Source organism: Hydractinia symbiolongicarpus, chromosome 14, assembly GCF_029227915.1.
Source record: "Hydractinia symbiolongicarpus strain clone_291-10 chromosome 14, HSymV2.1, whole genome shotgun sequence".
In the NCBI taxonomy this organism is placed as follows: Eukaryota; Metazoa; Cnidaria; class Hydrozoa; order Anthoathecata; family Hydractiniidae; genus Hydractinia; species Hydractinia symbiolongicarpus.
Window position 1 is genome coordinate 7,529,072 of NC_079888.1, and position 8,429 is coordinate 7,537,500.

General features: G+C 44.5%; 14 non-coding genes across 14 annotated transcripts in view; 8 read left to right on the plus strand and 6 right to left on the minus strand.

Annotated features, from left to right (window-relative positions):
* Positions 1–773: 773 nt before the first annotated feature.
* Positions 774–846, minus strand: Trnak-cuu (transfer RNA lysine (anticodon CUU)). Its single transcript has one exon. It is a non-coding gene; the product is annotated as a tRNA-Lys (tRNA).
* Positions 847–1,780: 934 nt separating this feature from the next.
* On the minus strand, positions 1,781–1,853 carry Trnak-cuu (transfer RNA lysine (anticodon CUU)). The gene has a single exon. It is a non-coding gene; the product is annotated as a tRNA-Lys (tRNA).
* Positions 1,854–2,036: 183 nt separating this feature from the next.
* Positions 2,037–2,118, plus strand: Trnas-gcu (transfer RNA serine (anticodon GCU)). The gene has a single exon. It is a non-coding gene; the product is annotated as a tRNA-Ser (tRNA).
* A 7-nt stretch (positions 2,119–2,125) lies between these two features.
* On the plus strand, positions 2,126–2,197 carry Trnaq-uug (transfer RNA glutamine (anticodon UUG)). The gene has a single exon. It is a non-coding gene; the product is annotated as a tRNA-Gln (tRNA).
* Positions 2,198–3,646: 1,449 nt separating this feature from the next.
* Positions 3,647–3,719, minus strand: Trnak-cuu (transfer RNA lysine (anticodon CUU)). Its single transcript has one exon. It is a non-coding gene; the product is annotated as a tRNA-Lys (tRNA).
* A 272-nt stretch (positions 3,720–3,991) lies between these two features.
* Positions 3,992–4,063, plus strand: Trnaq-uug (transfer RNA glutamine (anticodon UUG)). Its single transcript has one exon. It is a non-coding gene; the product is annotated as a tRNA-Gln (tRNA).
* A 551-nt stretch (positions 4,064–4,614) lies between these two features.
* On the plus strand, positions 4,615–4,686 carry Trnaq-uug (transfer RNA glutamine (anticodon UUG)). Its single transcript has one exon. It is a non-coding gene; the product is annotated as a tRNA-Gln (tRNA).
* Positions 4,687–5,516: 830 nt separating this feature from the next.
* Positions 5,517–5,598, plus strand: Trnas-gcu (transfer RNA serine (anticodon GCU)). The gene has a single exon. It is a non-coding gene; the product is annotated as a tRNA-Ser (tRNA).
* A 7-nt stretch (positions 5,599–5,605) lies between these two features.
* Trnaq-uug (transfer RNA glutamine (anticodon UUG)) lies at positions 5,606–5,677 on the plus strand. The gene has a single exon. It is a non-coding gene; the product is annotated as a tRNA-Gln (tRNA).
* Positions 5,678–6,226: 549 nt separating this feature from the next.
* Positions 6,227–6,298, plus strand: Trnaq-uug (transfer RNA glutamine (anticodon UUG)). The gene has a single exon. It is a non-coding gene; the product is annotated as a tRNA-Gln (tRNA).
* A 550-nt stretch (positions 6,299–6,848) lies between these two features.
* Positions 6,849–6,920, plus strand: Trnaq-uug (transfer RNA glutamine (anticodon UUG)). Its single transcript has one exon. It is a non-coding gene; the product is annotated as a tRNA-Gln (tRNA).
* A 204-nt stretch (positions 6,921–7,124) lies between these two features.
* Trnak-cuu (transfer RNA lysine (anticodon CUU)) lies at positions 7,125–7,197 on the minus strand. The gene has a single exon. It is a non-coding gene; the product is annotated as a tRNA-Lys (tRNA).
* A 549-nt stretch (positions 7,198–7,746) lies between these two features.
* On the minus strand, positions 7,747–7,819 carry Trnak-cuu (transfer RNA lysine (anticodon CUU)). The gene has a single exon. It is a non-coding gene; the product is annotated as a tRNA-Lys (tRNA).
* A 548-nt stretch (positions 7,820–8,367) lies between these two features.
* Trnak-cuu (transfer RNA lysine (anticodon CUU)) overlaps positions 8,368–8,429 on the minus strand; it is a 73-nt gene continuing 11 nt past the window's right edge. The window contains exon 1 of the tRNA in view: positions 8,368–8,429. This exon is cut by the window's right edge and continues 11 nt beyond it. This is a non-coding gene — a tRNA (tRNA-Lys).

Below are 8,429 nucleotides of genomic sequence, written 5' to 3' on the forward strand. Positions count from 1 at the left end.
GGCTGATTTATTTAAAATTGACTAAGCCATATTTGAATGCTTTCAAGACATTTCTTCAAAATTTGCCAGGTTTATGGCAGAACTCATGCTTAGAGGGGAATTGGTAATTTCTAAGGCGCGTTGGTAATGCAATTAAAAGTGTATCAGAGAACTCCCAACGTGGGGCCCGAACCCACAACCCTACGATGAAGAGTCTCATGCTGTACCGACTGCGCTAGCCGGGCCGATTCGTTATTAGATTCCGCCGTTAAAGCCGTCTTGGACTTGCGCAACAATTGACCACACCTAAGGTTACTTAAAATTGGGCGACTCGCGTAATCCTACTGTTTGGGCTGGTAAAAAGTTACGTGAGTCGAAACAGGTTCAGCAATGTTAGCTTTCCATAAAGTGAACGTGGTACAGAAACAGACGAGGTGGCCGAGTGGTTAAGGCGATGGACTGCTAATCCATTGGGCTCTGCCCGCGTGGGTTCGAATCCCACTTCGTCGCACATTCGGTTCTATGATGTAATGGTTAGCACTCTGGACTTTGAACCCAGCCATCCGAGTTCAAATCTCGGTAGAACCTGATTTTCTTTTTGAATTTTGATTTAATCTTTTGTTTAAAGAAAACGTGAGGGAAAGGCTGATTTATTTAAAATTGACTAAGCCATATTTGAATGCTTTCAAATCACTTCTTCAACATTTGTCAGGTTTATGGCAAAACTCCTGCTTAGAAGAGAATTGGTGATTTCCACGGCGCGTTCGTAATGCAATTAAAAGTGTATCAGAAAACGCCCAACGTGGGGCTCGAACCCACGACCCTGAGATTAAGAGTCGCATGCTCTACCGACTAAGCTAGCCGGACTGATTCGTTATTAGGTTCCGCCATTAAAGCCGTCTTGGACTTACGCAACAATTGACCACACCTAAGGTTACTTAAAATTGGGCGACTCGCGTAATCCTACTGTTTGGGCTGGTAAAAGGTTACGTGAGTCGAAACAGGTTCAGCAATGTTAGCTTTCCATAAAGTGGACGTGGTACAGAAACAGACGAGGTGGCCGAGTGGTTAAGGCGATGGACTGCTAATCCATTGGGCTCTGCCCGCGTGGGTTCGAATCCCACTTGGTCGCACCTTCGGTTCTATGATGTAATGGTTAGCACTCTAGACTTTGAACCCAGCGATTCGAGTTGAAATCTCGGTAGAACCTGATTTTCTTTTTGAACTCTGATTAAATCATTTGTTTAGGAAATGCGTGAGGAAGGGATGATTTTTCTAAAATGGTCTTGGACTTGCGCAACAATTGACCACACCTAAGGTTACTTAAAATTGGGCGACTCGCGTAATCCTACTGTTTGGGCTGGTAAAAAGTTACGTGAGTCGAAACAGGTTCAGCAATGTAAGCTTTCCATAAAGTGGACGTGGTACAGAAACAGACGAGGTGGCCGAGTGGTTAAGGCGATGGACTGCTAATCCATTGGGCTCTGCCCGCGTGGGTTCGAATCCCACTTCGTCGCACATTCGGTTCTATGATGTAATGGTTAGCACTCTGGACTTTGAACCCAGCCATCCGAGTTCAAATCTCGGTAGAACCTGATTTTCTTTTTGAATTTTGATTTAATCTTTTGTTTAAAGAAAACGTGAGGGAAAGGCTGATTTATTTAAAATTGACTAAGCCATATTTGAATGCTTTCAAATCACTTCTTCAACATTTGTCAGGTTTATGGCAGAACTCCTGCTTAGAAGAGAATTGGTGATTTCCACGGCGCGTTCGTAATGCAATTAAAAGTGTATCAGAAAACGCCCAACGTGGGGCTCGAACCCACGACCCTGAGATTAAGAGTCGCATGCTCTACCGACTAAGCTAGCCGGACTGATTCGTTATTAGGTTCCGCCATTAAAGCCGTCTTGGACTTACGCAACAATTGACCACACCTAAGGTTACTTAAAATTGGGCGACTCGCGTAATCCTACTGTTTGGGCTGGTAAAAGGTTACGTGAGTCGAAACAGGTTCAGCAATGTTAGCTTTCCATAAAGTGGACGTGGTACAGAAACAGACGAGGTGGCCGAGTGGTTAAGGCGATGGACTGCTAATCCATTGGGCTCTGCCCGCGTGGGTTCGAATCCCATCTTCGTCGCACATTCGGTTCTATGGTGTAATGGTTAGCACTCTGGACTTTGAATCCAGCGATCCGAGTTTAAATCTCGGTAGAACCTGACCTTCTTTTTGAATTCTGATTTAATCTTTTGTTTATAAAAAACGTGAGGGAAAGGCTGATTTATTTAAAATTGACTAAGCCATATTTGAATGCTTTCAAGACATTTCTTCAAAATTTGCCAGGTTTATGGCAGAACTCATGCTTAGAGGGGAATTGGTGATTTCTAAGGCGCGTTGGTAATGCAATTAAAAGTGTATCAGAAAACTCCCAACGTGGGGCCCGAACCCACAACCCTACGATGAAGAGTCTCATGCTGTACCGACTGCGCTAGCCGGGCCGATTCGTTATTAGATTCCGCCGTTAAAGCCATCTTGGACTTACGCAACAATTGACCACGCCTAAGATTACTTAAAATTGGGCCACTCGCGTAATCCTACTGTTTGAGCTGGTAAAAGGTTACGTGAGTTGAAACAGGTTCAGCAATGTTGGCTTTCCATAAAGTAGACGTGGTACAGAAACAGACGAGGTGGCCGAGTGGTTAAGGCGATGGACTGCTAATCCATTGGGCTCTGCCTGCGTGGGTTCGAATCCCACTTCGTCCCACATTCGGTTCTATGATGTAATGGTTAGCACTCTAGACTTTGAACCCAGCGATCCGAGTTCAAATCTCGGTAGAACCTGATTTTCTTTTTGAACTCTGACTTAATCATTTGTTTAAGAAATGCGTGAGGAAGGGATGATTTATCTAAAATTGACTACGCCATATTTGAATGCTCTCAAGTCATTTCTTCAACATTTGCCAGGTCTATGGCGGAACTCATGCTTAGAGGAGAATTGGTGAATTCCACGGCGCGTTCGTAACGCAATACAAAGTCTATCAGAAAACGCCGAACGTGGGGCTCGAACTCACGACACTGAGATTAAGAGACTCATGCTCTACCGCCTGAGCTAGCCGGGCTGATTCATTTTCAGGTGCCGCCACTAAGGCCATCTTGGACTTACGCAACAATTGACCACACCTTAAGTTACTTAAAATTGGGCCACTCGCGTAATCCTACTGTTTGGGCTGGTAAAAGGTTACGTGAGTCGAAACAGGTTCAGCAATGTTAGCTTTCCATAAAGTAGACGTGGTACAGAAACTGACGAGGTGGCCGAGTCGTTAAGGCGATGGACTGCTAATCCATTGGGCTCTGCCCACGTGAGTTTGAATCCCATCTTCGTCGCACATTCGGTTCTATGCTGTAATGCTTAGCACTCTGGACTTTGAATCCAGCGATCCGAGTTCAAATCTCGGTAGAACCTGACTTTCATTTTGAACTCTGACTTAATCATTTGTTTAAGAAATGCATGAGGAAGGGATGATTTATCTAAAATTGACTAAGCCATATTTGAATGCTTTCAAGTCATTTGTTCAACATTTGCCAGGTTTATGTCAGAACTCATGCGTAGAGGAGAATTGATGATCTCCACGGCGCGTTCGTAATGCAATCCAAAGTCTATCAGAAAATGCCCAACGTGGGGTTCGAACCCATGACCCTGAGATTAAGAGTCTCATGCTCTACCGACTGAGCTAACCGGGCTGATTCGTTATTAGGTTCCGCCATTAAAGTCGTCTTGGACTTACGCAACAATTGACCACACCTAAGATTACTTAAAATTGGGCCACTCGCGTAATCCTACTGTTTCGGCTGGTAAAAGGTTACGTGAGTCGAAACAGGTTCAGCAATGTTAGCTTTCCATAAAGTAGACGTGGTTCAGAAACAGACGAGGTGGCCGAGTGGTTAAGGCGATGGACTGCTAATCCATTGGGATCTGCCCGCGTGGGTTTGAATCCCATCTTCGTCGCACATTCGGTTCTATGGTGTAAGGGTTAGCACTCTGGACTTTGAATCCAGCGATCCGGGTTCAAATCTCGGTAGAACCTGACCTTCTTTTTGAACTCTGATTTAATCATTTGTTTACGAAATACGTGAGGAAAAGGCTGATTTATCTAAAATTGACTAAGCCATATTTTAATGCTTTCAAGTCATTTCTTCAACATTTGCCAAGTTTAAGGCGGAACTAATGCTTAGAGGTGAATTGGTAATTTCCACGGCCCGTTCGAAATGAAATCCAAAGTCTATCAGAAAACGCCCAACGTGCGGCTCGAACCCACGACCCTGAGATTAAGAGTCTCATGCTGTACCGACTGCGCTAGCCGGCCCGATTCGTTATTAGATTCCGCCGTTAAAGCCGTCTTGGACTTACGCAACAATTGACCACGCCTAAGATTACTTCAAATTGGGCCACTCGCGTAATCCTACTGTTTGAGCTGGTAAAAGGTTACGCGAGTCGAAAAAGGTTCAGCAATGTTAGCTTTCCATAAAGTAGACGTGGTACAGAAACAGACGAGGTTTCCGAGTGGTTAAGGCGATGGACTGCTAATCCATTGGGCTCTGCCCGCGTGGGTTCGAATCCCATCTTCGTCGCACATTCGGTTCTATGGTGTAATGGTTAGCCCTCTGGACTTTGAATCCAGCGATCCGAGTTCAAATCTCGGTAGAACCTGACCTTCTTTTTGAATTCTGATTTAATCATTTGTTTAAGAAATGCGTGAGGGAGGGATGATTTATCTAAAATTGACTAAGCCATATTTGAATGCTTTCAAGTCATTTCTTCAACATTTGCCAGGTTTTTGGCAGGACTCATGCTTAGAGGGGAATTGGTGATTTCCACGGCGCGTTGATAATGCAATTAAAAGTGCAGCAGAAAACGCCCATTGTGGGGCTCGCATCCACGACCCTGAGATTAAGAGTCTCATGCTCTACCGACTGAGCTAGCCGGGCTGATTCGTTATTAGGTTCCGTTATTAAAGCTGTCTTGGACTTGCGCAACAATTGACCACACCTTAAATTACTTAAAATTGGGGCACTAGCGTAATCCCACTGTTTGGGCTGGTAAAAGGTTACGTGAGTCGAAACAGGTTCAGAAATGTTAGCTTTCCATAAAGTGGACGAGGTACAGAAACAGACGAGGTGGCCGAGCGGTTAAGGCGATGGACTCCTAATCCATTGGGCTCTGCCAAGGAGACTTAGTGATTTCCATGGCGCGTTCGTAATGCAATCCAAAGTCTATCAGAAAAAGCCCAACGTGGCGCTCGAACCCACGACCCTGAGATTAAGAGTCCCATACTTTACCGACTGAGCTAGCCGGGTTGATTCGTTTTTAGGTGCCGCCACTAAAGCCGTCTTGGACTTACGCAACAATTGACCACACCTAAAATTACTTAAAATTGGGTCGCTCGCGTACTCCTACTGTTTGCGCTGGTAAAATGTCACGTAAATCGAAACAGGTTCAGCAATGTTAGCTTTCCATAAAGTAGACGTGGTACAGAAACAGACGAGGTGGCCGAGTGGTTAAGGCGATGGACTGCTAATCCATTGGGCTCTGCCCGCGTGGGTTCGAATCCCATCTTCGTCGCACATTCGGTTCTATGGTGTAATGGTTAGCACTCTGGACTTTGAATCCAGCGATCCGAGTTCAAATCTCGGTAGAACCTGACCTTCTTTTTGAATTCTTATTTAATCTTTTGTTTAAAAAATACGTGAGGAAAGGCTGATTTATTTAAAATTGACTAAGCCATATTTGAATGCTTTCAAGTCATTTCTTCAACATTTGCCAGGTTTTTGGCAGGAATCATGCTTAGAGGGGAATTGGTGATTTCCACGGCGCGTTCATAATGCAATTAAAAGTGCAGCAGAAAACGCCCATTGTGGGGCTCGAATCCACGACCCTGAGATTAAGAGTCTCATGCCCTACCGACTGAGCTAGCTGGGCTGATTCGTTATTAGGTTCCGTTATTAAAGCTGTCTTGGACTTACGCAACAATTGACCACACCTTAAATTACTTAAAATTGGGGCACTCGCGTAATCCCACTGTTTGGGCTGGTAAAAGGTTACGTGAGTCGAAACAGGTTCAGCAATGTTAGCTTTCCATAACGTAGACGTGGTACAGAAACAGACGAGGTGGCCGAGTGGTTAAGGCGATGGACTGCCAATCCATTGGGCTCTGCCCGCGTGGGTTCGAATCCCACTTCGTCGCACATTCGGTTCTATGATGTAATGGTTAGCACTCTGGACTTTGAATCCAGCGATCCGAGTTCAAATCTCGGTAGAACCTGACCTTCTTTTTGAATTCTTATTTAATCTTTTGTTTAAAAAATACGTGAGGAAAGGCTGATTTATTTAAAATTGACTAAGCCATATTTGAATGCTTTCAAGTCATTTCTTCAACATTTGCCAGGTTTTTGGCAGGACTCATGCTTAGAGGGGAATTGGTGATTTCCACGGCGCGTTCATAATGCAATTAAATGTGCAGCAGAAAACGCCCATTGTGGGACTCGAATCCACGACCCTGAGATTAAGAGTCTCATGCTCTACCAACTGAGCTAGCCGGGCTGATTCGGTATTAGGTTCCGTTATTAAAGCTGTCTTGGACTTACGCAACAATTGACCACACCTTAAATTACTTAAAATTGGAGCACTCGCGTAATCCCACTGTTTGGGCTGGTAAAAGGTTACGTTAGTCGAAACAGGTTCAGCAATGTTAGCTTTCCATAACGTAGACGTGGTACAGAAACAGACGAGGTGGCCGAGTGGTTAAGGCGATGAACTGCTAATCCATTGGGCTCTGCCCGCGAGGGTTCGAATCCCATCTTCGTCGCACATTCGGTTCTATGGTGTAATGGTTAGCACTCTGGACTTTGAATCCAGCGATCCGAGTTCAAATCTCGGTAGAACCTGACCTTCTTTTTAAATTCTTATTTAATCTTGTGTTTAAAAAATACGTGAGGAAAGGCTGATTTATTTAAATATGACTAAGCCATATTTGAATGCTTTTAAGTCATTTCTTCAACATTTGCCAGGTTTATGGCAGAACTCATGCTTAGAGGAGAATTGGTGATTTCCACGGCGCGTTCGTAATGCAATAAAAGTTTATCAGAAAACGCCCAACGTGGGGCTCGAACCCACGACCCTGAGATTAAGAGTCTCATGCTCTACCGACTGAGCTAGCCGGGCTGATTCGTTAATAGGTTCCGCCATTAAAGCCGTCTTGGACTTACACAACAATTGACCACACCTAAGATTACTTAAAATTGGGCCACTCGCGTAATCCTACTATTTGGGCTGGTAAACAGTTACGTGAGTCAAAACAGGTTCAGCAATGTTAGCTTTCCATAAAGTAGACGTGGTACAAAAACAGACGAGGTGGCCGAGTGGTTAAGGCGATGGACTGCTAATCCATTGGGTTCTGCCCGCGTGGGTTCGAATCCCACTTCGTCACACATTCGGTTCTATGATGTAATGGTTAGCACTCTGGACTTTGAATCCAGCGATCGGAGTTCATTTCTCGGTAGAACCTAACGTTCTTTTTGAATTCTTATTTAATCTTTTGTTTGAAAAATACGTGAAGGAAAGGCTGATTTATTCAAAATTGACTAAGCCATATTTGAATGCTTTCAAGTCATTTCTTCAAAATTTGCCAGGTTTATGGCAGAACTCATGCTTATAGGGGAATTGGTGATTTCCACGGCGCGTTCATAATGCAATTAAAAGAGCAGCAGAAATCGCCCAACGTGGGGCTCGAAGCCACGACCTTGAGATTAAGAGTCTCATGCTCTACCCACTGAGCTAGCCGGGCTGATTCGTTATTAGGTTCCGCCATTAAAGCCGTCTTGGACTTACACAACAATTGACCACACCTCAGATTACTTAAAATTGGGCCACTCGCGTAATCCTACTATTTGGGCTGGTAAACAGTTACGTGAGTCAAAACAGGTTCAGCAATGTTAGCTTTCCATAAAGTAGACGTAGTACAAAAACAGACGAGGTGGCCGAGTGGTTAAGGCGATGGACTGCTAATCCATTGGGTTCTGCCCGCGTGGGTTCGAATCCCACTTCGTCGCACATTCGGTGCTATGATGTAATGGTTAGCACTCTGGACTTTGAATCCAGCGATCGGAGTTCAAATCTCGGTAGAACCAAACCTTCTTTTTGAATTCTTATTTAATCTTTTGTTTGAAAAATACGTGAAGGAAAGGCTGATTTATTCAAAATTGACTAAGCCATATTTGAATGCTTTCAAGTCATTTCTTCAAAATTTGCCAGGTTTATGGCAGAACTCATGCTTAGAGGGGAATTGGTGATTTCCACGGCGCGTTCGTAATGCAATAAAAGTTTATCAGAAAACGCCCAACGTGGGGCTCGAACCCACGACCCTGAGATTAAGAGTCTCATGCTCTACCGACTGA